Below are 15,417 nucleotides of genomic sequence, written 5' to 3'. Positions count from 1 at the left end.
TTCTTTTCTTTCCCTTTCTCCTTTCTTCTCTCTCTCTCTCTCTCTCTCTCTCTCTCTCTCTCTCTCTCTCTCTCTTATTTAAAAAAATGGTTTTTCAAGACAGGGCTTCTTTGTGTAGCCTTGGCTGTCCTGGAACTTACTCTGCAGACCAGAATGGCCTGGAACTCACAGAGATCTGCCTTCCTCTGCCTGCCTACAGCTGAGATTGAAGGCATGTGCAGGCTTGAACCCTGGTTTTACTATGAGAGCAGCAGCAGCAGTAGCAGCACTCTTAACTGCTGAGTCCTGGCTCCAGCCCTCTTAAATTTTTCTGAATTTCCTTTCAAAGTCAGGTCCTGAGAGTCTGAGGGTTAAGAGTTTAACATATGAATGGTGGATACAATTCATCAGTAATTCCAGTTCTTTTTCTGAATTCCAAGGAGGACTTCTTTTGGTGTGCTTGTTTCTAGAAGGCTTTCTTTCATTCTTTTCATTTGTTTATTTACTATTAAGTTTGTGCTGTTGTTTTGATTTTTGCAGCAATGTCTCAGTATGCATCCCAGGCTGGCATTGAACCTACAGTCTTCCTGCCTGAGGCTTGGAACTACAAATTCACACAATTTGACTTGCTCTCTGCTGTTCCCGGTGCCCAGTAGCACACTGCAGCTCCTCCTGGATGCCTGCACAGGCCACCAGAACACCTGTTTCATGCTGCCTCATCACAAGCTGGCTTTCTTCTCATTGCTGCAGCTTGCCTTCTCTCTAAACACCTGCCCTTCTGGCTGCAGTTAGCCCTTTTGTTTCTGGCTGTTCCACTAGATGAAGCCCTGAGTCTAAAACAAATAAACCAGTCACCTTTTGTTCTAATCTGTTATGTATCCATTTTTGGAGATGCCTAGGTATGACAATGTATGAGCTAAACAAAGTGGAGTGGTCTCAGGAGCTAAACACTCGAAATAGCAATGGTGCCATGCCATGCCCAGAGAGCATCCAGTTCAGTTAGTTTGGCAAGGTGGTCTTATCAGAGTTTCTACAAAGTTCATGTGTTTGTAATAGGCTAAAGAGGTTAAGGATCGCTGTTCTAACTGGTGTCCATCAAACTGACACCAAAGGTTACCAACTAGGCTCAAAAGCAACAAGAGCCTGGCAATCCTGGACCATGTGCAACTTGTGTAACTTGAGTGAACATTTTTGTTGTTGTTTTTCAGAACAAGGTTTCTCTGTATAGCTCTGGCTGTCCTGGAACTCACTTTGTAGACCAGGCTGACCTCAAACTCAGAGATCTGCCTGCTTCTACCTCCAGGGTGCTAGGATTAAAGGTATGCACCACTACCGCCTGTCTAACAATGTGAGGGTAGCTCATGACTGTCTTTGGTGGAGTAGAGCAATCTGGATGGGAGGTGGAGGGTGGTGTTCAGCAGTCACTCTGGGATCATCTGAAGCAGGACCTGCAGGGTGCTGTGGATGACAGTCAGTCTTCCTGCAGTCAAAAGAATACAGTTGACAGGATGCTGGCCCATACCACAACCAACTTTATTTGCTGGGTTTTAATAATATAAGAATCTTCATTTTATCATCTGTACCTTTTGCATGAGTTTGAACAGTTTCAGAATAAGCTTTCAAATATTGTTAAGGTAGTGCAGGAAATGAGAAACTGAGCAACAGAAGAGAATGAGAGGAACAGAAACATTCAACTATTTACTGTTGGAGAAGTTATCATAGCACCCATTTACAAGAAGATGTAAACCTGACATGAAGCCCCAACATATAAAACAGAAAAGGAGTGGAGCTGTTTTCCTGGAAGTAGAAGACAGAGCCTGGCTAGCTTTCTCCCCATTGTCACCCCAGAGAACTTCAGATTTCTTTGTGGAGACTGAAGAAAGCAGCTTGCAAGGCTGTGTGCATCTTATTTCATATGCATGCTAAACAACTGGCTGGCAGTTTGGAGAGAGAAATCCCTGCCTCTCATCATAAGCAAAAATAAATTCCTTTACATTAAAATGTTTAAAGAATAAACAAACAAACAAACAAAACAAAACATGACATTATTTTAAAAAGTGGATGTTCTAAGATATTAAGGCAGAAAAAGGCTGCATATAGACCATTGAAGATGTAAATTATGAAGGTGGCAGAAGGGAGCTATGTCAGAATTATACCTGAGCCAGTTTGTAGTTCCTTTATCCCAGCAGTGGGGATTCAAAGGCAGGCTATTGCTTTGAGTTCCAAGCAAGCCAGCCTTTCATAGCGACTCATATATACATACACACATATATACATACATACAGATGGATACTTTTAATTATTGAATTAACAAATTAACAGCTATATCAGTTCTCTTGGTGTTATATCACCAAGTATTACAGATATCACTCGGTAGCCAAAGCCTTAAAAGGGCAAACACAAGTCTTTTATTCCAACCACAATTATTAATCTTAACTCTCAGACCACACATTACACTTCTCATACACACATATATTTAATGTTACAGAATTGTAAATAAAGGGTTAAAAGGATAACAGGACTCCAATGACCTTAGTGAAAGAGCCCAGAGTTATTGCAAAGAGCTGGTGTCACTACAGTCACAAAGCTGATCCAGCACAGAGCAGAAGCCCTGGGGAAGGAATCGGGCATTCAGGTGCTCCTTGAAGACATGCATACCTGATGGTCTAAGGACAGGTTGATGAGTGCCATTCCCCAGGGCAAGGAGTTCCTCTTTTTACATGAACCAGTTGAAGGTTTGCATCCTTTGTTGGTCTTGTGTGTTTGGTATACTCACAAGCCTGTTTTATTTTATTTCATTCTGACAGGGTTTTGATATATCCATGTGTTCCCAATTTACTTTGATAACTTCATAGGTGCTAGTATTTGCTGTGTGTGTTATTTATAAGTTTTTGCTTCATTCTCTGTGCCAGTTATTTACTTACACAAACAAGACATGGAGTCATTCTGTTTAAGCTTTTGCACTCAAAATGTATCCTACTGCTATTTACAAATAGAACCATTTGAGGCAAGACACAGGCTGAATGTTAGTGTTCCATACAATAGGAAATAATTGGATCGAGACATTGTCTGATCTCCATAGAAGGAAAAAGTCATTTTATATTTTACACACACACACACCAGTCAAAAAGAAGCAAACAGCCTCTCTGGAGTGACTCACCTCTGTCCAGTCCACACAGACAACACAGAACAAGCTTTAATAAAATGAACCAGAAAGTTCAGATTATAGTAGGAAATGAAGCATGAAGAAGATTCAGCTGACAATTATAACCATGTTATTAGAACAAGATAATAAATTAAGGATTTTTTAAGTACTCAAGATATAAAGGACAGTATGAGAATCATAAGGGCCTGTGAGGTGGGTCAGTGGGCAGAAGCTCTGCACAGGACTGACCTCCTGCACTCTCCCCACTGACCCCCAGCCTACATCGGAAGGAGAGAACAAACTCCCAACAGCTGTCTTCTGCCCCCACCTGTATGCCCACACCCACAAGCCCAAATCATAGTCTTTTCTTTCTTTCTTTCTTTCTTTCTTTCTTTCTTTCTTTCTTTCTTTCTTTCTTTCTTTCTTTCTTTCTTTCTCTCTCTCTCTCTCTCTCTCTCTCTCTCTTTCTTTCTTTCTTTCTTTCTTTCTTCTTTCTTTCTTTCTTTCTTTCTTTCTTTCTTTCTTTCTTTCTTTCAAGTAAGGTCTCTCTATGTAACTTTGGCTGGCTTGGGACTTGCTATGTAGATCAAACTAGCCTAGAATTCATAGAGATCCTCCTACTTCTGCCCCCCTCACGCTGCCAACATTTTGCTTCCAATTATTTATCCTAAATAAGTCATAAAATGACCCAAAAATAAATGCAAAAGAAACATTTTTAATGGGAAAAATAAAGGAAATTATATTGTGTAACAGCAGACAGGAACAGTTAAACAAATTGTGTTGTTTTCATCTAATGATAATCCATGCAGGAAATGAAAATGCTGTTGTATAGAGATGGATATATATCCATAAAGTCAGTTGAACATCTTCCAGAGTAGGGTCCAAGGCTTTGTGATGACCTTTAGTTAATCCCAAATACTGTACCAGGCTGGTCATAAGAGGGTCTCTGTCTCCTCCGAAATGTCTCAAGTCACAGGTTTAGCAATGGGAAAGACTTTAGTTGAGCAGCTGAACCACAGTGCTTATACTTGCCTTGAATTCCCTGAAGTCATAAGAATCCCTCAGATGAAGGCTAGATGCCTGTTCGCTGCTTGCAGCTGCCCCTAAGCTGGTGCCCAACCTGTCTTTGGCAACTTTGTCTGGTAAGTTGAAGTTCTGCCAGAGTGAGGTTTTGGCTGGATGTCTCTGTGGCTATGGGACAAACTTTGGAAATGAGTGAGAGGCTTGGGCCACTGTCAATGAGGCCAAAGTAGTCTTTGCTCTTGTCAGTTTCCATAGGCCCTTCAGACCACCGTGAACCCACTGGCACAGGATTGGAGCTTCTAGTCATTTCTTCTTGCATACATGCCTTGTGCCTCTTCAGTGCCTGGCACAGTTCTGAGTTACTGCTTAGCAAGAAGTACTTGGGGCCAGGATGGTCTGTTGCTGAATTTATGATCTTCTCTCACTGGGAGCCTCATGAAATTGTTAAGATCAAATAGGGCATGGAACTGGATGGGACTGATGCTACCTATATCAAGGGGTCAACAATTGAAGCCTTGTGGGGACATTCTACATGCTATGTAGGCTACTTTCTTCTGAAGCATGAGCTGCCTCTATCAGGTTGTGTGTAGACTCAGACCCAGGCCCAGTTCTTTTCATTGTGTATAATTCTCTTCTTCTGCAAGGAAGAAAAGATCCTGCCCCTTAGCTAGGGCTCTTTAATGCCATTCTCAGACACTTCCATCCTTCAAACCAAAGAGCTTCCAGATATTCTATACTAGCTAGAGACACAAGCAACTCAGAGTGTTCAAATGGCCAGTAAATCTTTCAGGAAAGCACAATAATTGATCTTCCAGGATTGGCTGATCAAGACAATACACAGCCTACTACGTAGGCATGTATATGGCGCCACCTGGCCTTCAAGCTTAGAATCTAGCACTCCTCACCTGCTCTGGAGGTGACAGAAAGCAAGGACAAAGGAAAGGGAGAGAGAGGCAAGGGAAGGGAGCATGAAAAAGACTTGGGAAAGAGAAAGGAAGAGGTGCCTGGAGGGGGAGAAGGAACATTGAAGGTCTCAGGCCCTCAGAGGCGCACGATTCTGGCTGCACGTCTGTCTGTCTGTCTTTTGGTCTCTGGCCAGCAGCTGCTCGCTGCACAGCATGAGGGCATCGAGTAACTATCCTGGCACAGCAAGCCATCATGCAGTTGCGGGGGGGGGGCAGTTGGCATCTGCAAACTGTTTTTTTTCTTTCTTTCTTCTTTCATTAAGGCTATGTGCTGACTCCCACATAGGAGAACTTATTAAACTGCACTTATTAAACTGTCCACCACTCTCAGGGACCATGTGTGACAAACAGCAGAGGGTGATACAGCCCCACTCATGGATGCTAGGGTCTAGTGAGGACTTGGGCTCCTAGCTGAGAGTTTCTCAGAGACTTGAGAACATTTTGCTGGCTTTGCCTGAGTAGCTATTTAATACCTGCAGCTGCAGCATAAACTCTCTACTTAGAAAGTCTCCAAAGAATGCCTTAGCTCAGGTTCGGTAAGCAACCCCCATAAAATTGGGAGTGTATTGGGCAATCTGAGAAGCCCATGCTTGCCTACCTACTGGGGCTCACCCTATCTCTCCTGGTCTGGCCGCCACGCAAGGTGGTGAACCCAGGACACGCGCTTTGTACACCCATATGGACAACAGAACTCGTGACAGATAAAGCCGTGTAAAGAAATGTTGGCTTACACCCACACTGAAGTTCTGTCTTCCCAAAACAAGAAGCAAGACACCAGCACCCACAGGCCAACCCAAACCAAGACCACCCTTCCTTAGATGCATGAACTGAAAATGAATCAGCATTGAGACAGTTTATTGGTTTGCTTTTTCCCAGGTCACATATTTTAAGTAAATAGATTATAAGAGACATAATGTCTTTTCTTCTTCCACAGGTGGTAATCAGGCGCTCTCCTCTTTACACACACACACACTCACACATACTCAACCAAACAACCTTATAGCTCGCTGAGACCTTCACTTCTTAAAGTAGGGGATGGTGACAATATAATTTCCTTTAAAATGCCCTTAATGCAATATATAATGTACAAAAATATCTCTACATATTTGAAGTTATAAGAAAAGCACCTCTTGATACAAACAAACTTAAATATGACTGTTACTTTTGTATAACAAGCATTGCACTTTTACTCACTGGGTTTTGGAAAGTTCAAGTAGTAATGAGGCTTATTTTCCCCGTGAGAAACCAGTTTCTGAGCAGGCTAGGCAGCGGCTCAGAACCCTGCCTGAAGAGTAACAGTCTGTACTTCTCAGTGTGTGTGGTGAGCCTGGCTTGATCTTGGGTTCCTCTACCTCCGTTAGGGGCAGCCAGGCAGATCTCTGCAGGTTTGTCTCAGTCCTCCCTGGTGCAAAGCAGGTGCCAAAGGGAAAGTACCCCAACTGTTCAATGCTGCCACCCTTAACTAAATCCTAAAGCGCTTAGGGATGACTCAGTGGGTCCCGGAGGCTGCGGTTGCCTGTGTCTGCTCTTGGGAGGACATCACATATGGGGCCTGGAGGACCTCTGGCAGGGAACGCCGGCATCAACGGCCATAGCCTTGAGGGCCGATCTTGTTTTTGGGGGCAACAGGGTCCTTCCTTTTGTCTGTCAACTGGTAGATCTGTTGGGCCAATTTCTGCAACATGCAGGTCCCAAAGCGGCATCGAGAGTTGTGGGAGCCAGGGTTCATCATCTTGCGGTAGCGTTTGACTCGAAAGTGGGCTGAGCTTGGAGTGCTGCAGAGAAGGAAGGACACTTGAAACTTAACCAACCAGGGCTTTGGCCCTAAGCACCTCGGACCAGGGCCAAACAGAACCTGAGGGACCTGGGACCTGCTCCCTCCACCAGAGCTGCAGTCTGGCCTGGACAATCCTCCCGGGGCCTGGGTAGTCGAAAGGGCACATCCTCTGCAGAGGGTGTAGTTACCTGGCTTGTGGAGTTTTAGATGTGCTCTCCTTCTCCTGGTCCAGAACAAAAGTCTCCATAGGAACTGTCTCCCCACCAGTGAGTTCTGAGGAATCGCTGCTGGATGCCTGCAGTTCCATCTCTCCACTACTTAGTGCCAGCTTATCCCACCTAGAAAACACAAGCAGGTGTGTTTGGCTTGAGTTCAAGTGATGTCCCGGCCAGCTCCCATCTCCACTTCCTTCTAACCCCTCCAGGCCATCACTCATTGTTCCATGACTGCCATGTATTAGGAATGAAGAAAGCACTGCCCCAAACTCACTGCAAGGACTCTGGCTGTGCAGCATCCACGCCTAGAAAGGCGAGTGAACCCAGAAACATCAGGATGATGGAAACCAGCTTCATTCTGTGCAGATGCTCAGATACCCTGGAAAGGAGCAAGAAGCTGAGGGTTTTCAAACGGGCCAGCTGCACAGCCCTGGAGCAGAAGGAAGGGCAGTGGCAGGAGGGGGAGCATCTTGGCGGCGCTCTGCCTGGTTCTGCTGATTTTCTCTTCTTGGAGCAGAGAGGCACCCAGAGGCTTTTGGGCTGGTCAGGTTGGTGACAAGCAAAGCAAAGGAAGCCGGAGTGCCAGGCTTCCAGAGGTCTCCAACTCAAGTCCTAGGATCCTGGCCCACAGATTTCAGGTGAGATAGAGCAGGGTGCATGAGTTAGACCTGGGACATGAGGTGTGCTCTACAGTGGATCCCTGTGGGATCCACTTGTCCAGGTCTCCAAGCTTTGGGGATTTGGCAAAGCCACACCCCACTCCCCAACACGCTGGAGAACAGCGGTCCCTATCTGCTGAAGGAGTAAGTTGTCAAGCAATAGGAGAAAGTTTGAGATGTCTGGCTGACCCTGGCAAAACCCCCAAGTCCAAGACTCACTGCGATGAGACACCAGGAGCGGTAACGCTGGAGCTCTCCTGCCTAGTGTCACCAATAAACCACTGAACAGCCAAAGCCAGCTCCAGCATTTTATACACTAAGGGTCTGTCGGGGCCTGCTCTGCCCTGGAGGCTTCTCTTTCCTCCAGCGTGCTGGCTTCTAAGATAAGGCCTGCCCAGAAGCTTGCCTGTGGGTATAGGGATAAGGGTAGAGGTCCCTTGTGGCCAGGCATCTCGGAGATCGGTGTCGAGAGATTAGACTGGTGCAGGACTTCCGCTGCCCTATTTCCTGGCTTAGGGCTCATGCAGTGAGAAGGAAAAGAAAGCCAGAACAATTTGGGTTAGAGGAATCCTTTTCCTTGAGAGACTACACCCCAGGGTGCTGGTCTGCGCTTTCAGGATAGAGCTGCAAGAACTGGGGGACAGGCGGGACACGTGGCTAACCTAGACCTTAGGCTTGGGGAGCTGTGGCCTCAAATGGGCCTTGCCCCCTGCCAGCTTAGCACCTGGCTGAGCCTTGATCCCTACCTCTTCATGCAGAGTATACCTGGAAGGGTTAGGTCCTGGCTAGCAAGATTTCATAATAAGGGCAAAGCTGGAAACAGCTTAATTGAAAATTAGGGTTTGGAGAGGGTAGTTATCTGAAGATTGAGAACTCACATTCCTATTTGGAAATACAGGAATAGCCAAAATTAGGAAGACAGATAGTTCTGTTTTCCTCATAATGCTATATCCTTATAAGGCTGTGACCTGAGAATTGGCCTGACTACCTTCATTCACCCATTTGCAAACATAAGGATTGACTGACAGGGAGAACACTAGTACTACATGTGTGCTACTTGCTGTCTCTTTTGATCTTATACATGCTCCCGAACTGGGGTTCTCATGTATCAAAGTAAAGTTCAAAGATTGGAAGTATATTGCCCAGTCATACTAAAGGTGGGAAGCTTTAGAGCCCAAACTTGAAAGACAGCGCTGTGGGTGAGAGGGCTGTATTTTTTCTGGCTGGGGTCATCATTCTCATCAAGGGTGAAGAAGAAAATTCTTGCCCCCACCCAGAGGTATGTGCTAATTCATGATGAATCAGCTCAAACACTTTTGCCTCTGATTTGTAATCTTCATGGATCCTTGAGTTCACTTTCTTCCCTTCTAGAGCCAAATAGGGAAACAAGGCATAGCTCTGCAGGCAAGTTTCCTAGAAGGTCCCTGAAGTTAAAGATATGATCTACCCAGCTGCTAGCCTCAAGTCTTAGTGATCTGGACACAGATAAGCTCTGTCTGATTCATATCCTGGCCAGCAGATCTCCAACATTCCTACCAGATCTGAGACCACACACAAAGCCAGTTGGCCACTGTGTCCCATGGACATTGCTCAAAGCAAGGCCTGGGTTGAGCACTGCTGGCTCAGCCCAGTTATCACTCTCCAGAATAAACCATGAACTTTGAACCAAGGGGATAAATGGCTGCACTGAGGTCACTTATTCTGGGAATCTTCCTAGAAGAGGAGTTCTGAGTTCCACCTGGGGCAGGGGACAGATTCCAGGTTCTGCTTCTGGTAGGGGCTTGAGATATGGATATAGAAAGGGCTACATCTTGATGAACTGGCCCTCGTTAGGGCCTTCTGGGTCCCATGACAGTCAATGCAGCAGCCCCACTAAGGTGGTGATTTGTCTGCACCATCTTCACTATAGTTTGTCTGGCTTCTGTCCTTTCTTCGCCCTTCCTTTCACTTCATCGCTGGATTAACTGTCAATGCACCCTCTGTCAGTCTCTCTGAGGATGTGACCTACCTGTCATGAATTTCCATCTGGGCCTGAGCCACATCAGGTCTTACTTTCATTTCCCTGGGCCAGTCTATCCAAATCAAGGACAGCCAGATGTTGGCTCACAGCCAGGATATGTCTCATAAGCTGAACTCCTCTCTCCAGCCTCTACCAATCTTGAGGGTTCTATGTGCAGAAAATCCTGCCAGGCCGGACCTCGTTGCCTCCTTGCTTCCTCTCTGAGGAAAGTAGGTGACTTGAGGTTAGCTCTGTCTTCGAACAATGATCGCCAAATATGCTCTTAGATAAAACGTATTGTGGTTATTAATATTATTATTATTTGGATAGGGTTCTCTGTAGCCTAGTCTGGCCTGAAACTAAAGAGCTATAAGATGACCTTGAATGTCTGATCCTTCTGCTCTGCCTCTTATCAACTGAGCTACACCTTCAATCCCTCAAACTTTTTTTTTGAGCCTTAGGTGGCTTCAATAAGGAAGTGAACTGAACCCAAATGGGGAAGGCTTGACTCCACTGGGCTCCTGGGTCTGTGCCAGTTTACTGGCAATGTGCGAAGAATACCCATCTGAGTGCTTTGACACTTGCCTTATTAGCCTGGCTGCACTTAAGAGATTGTTACCTGAGAACCAAGCTGAGTATTTTTTAGGCGAGGTAACAGACTGGCAACTAGAAAAAAATTGTTAGAAAATCTTAGAAAGCACATGTATGATTGTGGTTTGCATGGGTGGGGAACCTCTGTCAATGTGCTTCCCAAAGTGCTAAAGGACATAAGCATGGGGAAAGGGGAGGGGTAGATGAGGAATTCACCATGTCTGGATATCGACCCCCCCCCCAGAAAATGAGTTGCATCACCAGTGCAAGAAAAAAAATAGCTAGAATGCATTTGGGGTTCAAGGTTTAGAAGTGAGGCTTCAGGGGTCCTTTTGGCAATGCTTTCGCAGAATCAGAATTGCATCCATTCAAGTGCAATGTTTGTAAATTCACACTGAGCAAGGAAGGCAGGAGTGGAAGGGGACAGGAACAAAAAAGAGGAGAGGGGAGAAACATATTCAAACTTTTCCTGGCAAGAAAACAAAAAGGAAAAAAAAATATCCTGCTTAATGAAATTCCACCTTTTGTGTGTGTGCTCAAGAATTTTTTTATTATTTATTTTTTTGTGTTAAATATTTTTTATTTTTTTAACTTTTATTAACTACACTTTATTCACTTTGTATCTTCCTATAACCCCTCTCCCCTCCTAATTCCACCTTCCTTTCTCCTTCTTCATGCATGCTCCTTCCCAAGTCCATTGATAGGGGAGGTTCCCCTCTCTTTCCTTCTGATCTTAGTCTATCATATCTCATCAGGAGTGGCTGTATTGTCTTCTTCTGTGGCCTGGTAAGGCTACTCCTCCATCAGGGGAGGTGATCAAAGAGCAGGCCAATAAGTTTATGTCAGAGGCAGTCCCTCTTCCCATTACTATGTAACCCACTTGGACTAAACTATCATGGGCTACATCTGTGCAGGGGTTCTAGGTTATCTCCATGCATGGTACTTGGTTGGAGTATGAATCTCTGGAAAGAAACCTGTGTTCAAATTTTCTGGTTCTGTTGCTCTCCTTGTGGAGTTCCTGTCCTCTCCAGATCTTACTATTTCCCACTTCTTTCATAAGATTTCATGCACTCTGCCCAACATTTGGCCATAAGACTCAGCATCTGCTTTGATAGTCTGCAGGGCAGAGCCTTTTAGAGGCCCTTTGTGGCAGGTTCCTAACTTGTTTCTTGTTTTCTTCTTCTTCTAATGTCCATCCTCTTTGCCTTTCGGGATAGGGATTGAGCATTTTAGTCAGGGTCCTCCCTCTTGATTAGTTTCTTTAGATGTACAGATTTTAGTAGGTTTATCCTATATTATATTCTTAGGTTGTGTTTATGTGTACATCCTTTCATCATATTTACATATATACTCTAAACGCTTGCTGAATAATGGTCTTTCAATATCTTTCCCACATTTCAACTGAATTATTTTTGGGCACTAAATCTAAACCTAATTCTTATCAATATTTGGAGGTTTTACTTGTTTTGAATGTGTGGTTTTATTTTTTTTAGTTAACAGTGTGTACACAGTCTCTTACACCAGAGTCATCATATTTGGGTCTCTAACAAAATAATGAAAAACTGTAAATAGTACTAATAATGTTAATGACTAAAATGAAAGTAACAGAGTGCATTTTACAATGTTCTCAGATCTTCTTTTCAGACAGGACATTTTATGATGAAAATTTTTTCATGAGGCACAAATGTCTGTTAAGTTTAAGACTTGTTTATAACATTCTCTTGTAAACAAGGTTCGAGATGCATCCTGAAGTCATAACATCAAATGATGTACAAAGAGGATATAATCACCTTTGAAGATATGGTCTCCTAGGGATAAGTATGGTAGGATTAAAAGCTCAGGACACTTTCTGAGGATATGACTTCTCATAAAACCTAATGAAAAAAAATTATTCTTCCCAGAAAATGAACATGTACATAAAACCAACTACATATAAAGCAGTTACAGAGTAAATGTCAGGAGAAGGACCAGGTTAAAAACTAACACCAAATAAGTATCACTGTTGCTGTATCTGGAATTTCTACCTTATTTGGAATGCAGAGAAAAGAAGACTGTTAACCCCTGTATTGAAGGAAGTGCATCTGCATAAAGAAAAACAATGTTTCACTTCTCCTGCTCCTTTTTTTCTCCTCCCCTTCCTCCTCCTTCCTTACCTCCTATATGTGAAGCAAATGTTCTACCTCTGAGTTGTATTCCTGCCTTCTGTACAAAACAGGCAGAAACAGATAGTCTTTGGATATAATGAAGCCAGATGCTAAAGCTCACTAAAGCTTAAAGGAAGTATCTTGTTATGGGATAAATTAAAGAGAACACAGAAGGCAACAGGCATAGAGGAGGCTGTCCTAGTAACAGCAGTAACAGAACAAGAATTCAGGAAAAAGAATTTAGGAAATGATTTTTACAGGTGGCCCAATGGCTGGCATTAACAAATAAAATGCTATATGCTCCCATCCTTGAGGTGGGAATTCTGTATTACTATCAGATTATGAAGACTTTATTAAAGGAATTTACTGATTAAAAGGTTATTTGTCCTTCCACAGATAGTTATTGTGAATTAGGTACCCAATACTGTGCTAAATCCTGAGCACACAGAAAATGATTCATGAAAACACCATTCTTTCTCTATAAGCTTACAGCCTTGTGGGTTAATCCACCATAATCAAACCTATAGACCATGCATAGAAATGTATACATCAATATAAATTCTACTATGAAACCTAACGGAAAGCAAGAGGTACCTAACACCCCAGAAAAGATAAAGAACTTACATATTCAAAGGCTGAGAGATGAGAACATTTTAGTTCAGTAGGGGAGATGAAAGAAGGTGAATTTGTTTGCAGTATACTAGGGAAGAAGAAAGGAATGATAATAATAATAATAATAATAATAATAATAATAATAATAATAAAAGATTGAAGAGGGATGGTAGCCATCCCTCTCTGCTGCTGCTGTTCTTTTCATCCTTGCACCCTCTCATGTGCCTCTATGCCCTCTAGTGGTGACGGGAGGCAACTTCTCCATCATTTCTCTCTGGAACTGTTGATGGTTTAATCAGCAGAGCTTGCAGGGCTGGTGGTCCCCAGGGAGAGCCCAGGATGGGGAGGCTCTGTCAGGGTGACTCCAGGAAGTGACCACTCTTCCTCAGCCCGGTTCCGGATGGAACTCGGAACCCTGGTTGCCAGGTAACGGGAGGCCAGCAGCAGCAACAGCAGCCTGGACAGACCAGCCGGTCCAAAGGAGCTGGAGAGATGAGTCTCTTCTGCTTCCAGACCTCCACGGGCTCAGGTCTCAGAGAAGACAGCGGTGGTCGCCTGTGCCGCTGCTGGAGACATGTGGCACGCTCCCTGACACATTTCTGGCCTGTTCCCCACTGGGAGACCAAGGTAACCAGGGCTGTCCTGCAGCAGGGAAGCTTTCTGGTCCACCCCACCCCCCATCCACCGCGATCGCAGCCTGGAAGAGTGTTCCTGTTGGGACACTGAGGAACGCTTTTCATGCCTGCTTCCCGCTTAGGTGTAGGGAAAGTGGTCATTGGTGCCCCTCGGGGTTTGCACACTTAAAGCCTCCCTCCTGCCCTGGTCCTTCCTCATAGCGAAAGGTAGTGAGCCTTCCTTTATGGCATCCTCATGCTCAGCAATGATCACATGGACTATGTGAAGCAGATGATTCCCTATTTGCCCACCTTCTGGACCTTTATCCAAAGATTGCCACCATCTGGTTGGTTCTGGACCTGATGCTGAAAAGGCAGGAGAGTGGTTCCACCAGGGATCTAGCCAGCTCTCAGATCTTCTCCTGCTGTTTCCCAGGGCCAGTGCCCTGTGCCCTCACAGAACCGGACGTGTGAGTCCCAGCATCCTGAGTCCCAGGCCAGACCCCTTAAAGTGACATGGCCAAACATGGGTGATTGTGGCAGGGTGGGGCTCTCACAGGTGCCATTCACCTTCCCCAGGGAATCTCACACACCACCATTTCTCATGCCCTGAGCGACCTTTCCCCGTTTGTGTAAAGGATTCTGGACCCCATTTGCGGTGTTTGTTATGGATGGAGCCCCTAGCACCCCCACACCCATCCCTGGGAAGATTCTAATAGTTCCTTCTAGATGTCTGGGTGGCTTGGGGACACGGGGCAGTAGGGGTATCACCCCCGTGAACTGTCACAGGTATAGATCCTTCAGGCGGAAAAGCAGACAAAGACATGAGTAGGCTTGGGGTGGAGGGGGTGGTGAGCAGGAAGGGGCGTTTAAGGCCAGGGTGGAGGGCCAATTTTGGCCAGGAGCCTCACCTTTGGGGTTCTCTACCTAGGGACTGTCCTCACGACCTAACCTGCTGGTAGAGGACAGAGGTTTCCCACTGGGCTCCTAGGTTTTGATCAGCAGAGGGAGAGACAAAAAAGGAAAGGTCCTGGGGGATACCAATGCCCCCCCCACAGTTCCAAAGAGAGGCCAGATTCCCGACACAGTGTCCCTTTGCCCTGCTCTCACCCACAGTGCCATCTTCTCGTTCTTGTCCCAGTGGCTGCAGAAATTCTCCCAGGATTTCTCTGGGGCCCCCAGACCTTGCCATCGTGAGACGGCTGCTGGACTATGCCAGGATCCATGTGCCCACTGAAGAGTTGGACTGCCAATCTGGGGAGATCCTCCGGGTAATGGATAAGCCCTAGATAAGCTGAAGCCTGAGAAGGAGGAGGAGAATTAGGAGGAGGATGAGGACCGGAGGGAGGCGCCTAGTGAGGTAGCAGCTGATTCAAACCCCGTGTCCCACAGGGGAAGTGTCCTGAAGTTCTGGCCAAGGAAGCAGAGGAGGAAGACTGTCAAATCGACTGTCCTGCGGGTAGGAGAGGGGACTGTGCCTTCTCTGGCATGGAGAGGCCATCTTGGGTTAGCTCACCCCATTCTGCGTGCCTTCAGGCTGCTCCCTTATCCCAGATGATGGCTCACCCCTTTTTTTGCTCAGATCCAGGGCTACTTGGGACCTCAACTGCAGAGCTGCCCATGCAAGACACCTTGGTGGCACAGGAGAAACGGAGCCTGGCTTTGGGGGCAGATGCTAAGCCCCAAGAGGATGC

At 45.5% G+C, this 15,417-nt stretch overlaps 1 pseudogene; it reads right to left on the bottom strand.

Moving 5' to 3' along the window:
• Positions 1 to 6,601: 6,601 nt before the first annotated feature.
• On the bottom strand, positions 6,602 to 7,461 carry LOC132651385 (pro-adrenomedullin-like; annotated as a pseudogene).
• Positions 7,462 to 15,417: the final 7,956 nt, after the last annotated feature.

This window comes from Meriones unguiculatus (genome assembly GCF_030254825.1).
Source record: "Meriones unguiculatus strain TT.TT164.6M chromosome 13 unlocalized genomic scaffold, Bangor_MerUng_6.1 Chr13_unordered_Scaffold_60, whole genome shotgun sequence".
NCBI classification, from domain to species: Eukaryota; Metazoa; Chordata; class Mammalia; order Rodentia; family Muridae; genus Meriones; species Meriones unguiculatus.
The sequence above is the reverse complement of the archived record's forward strand: the minus strand, read 5'-3'. Positions and strand labels throughout refer to the sequence as shown.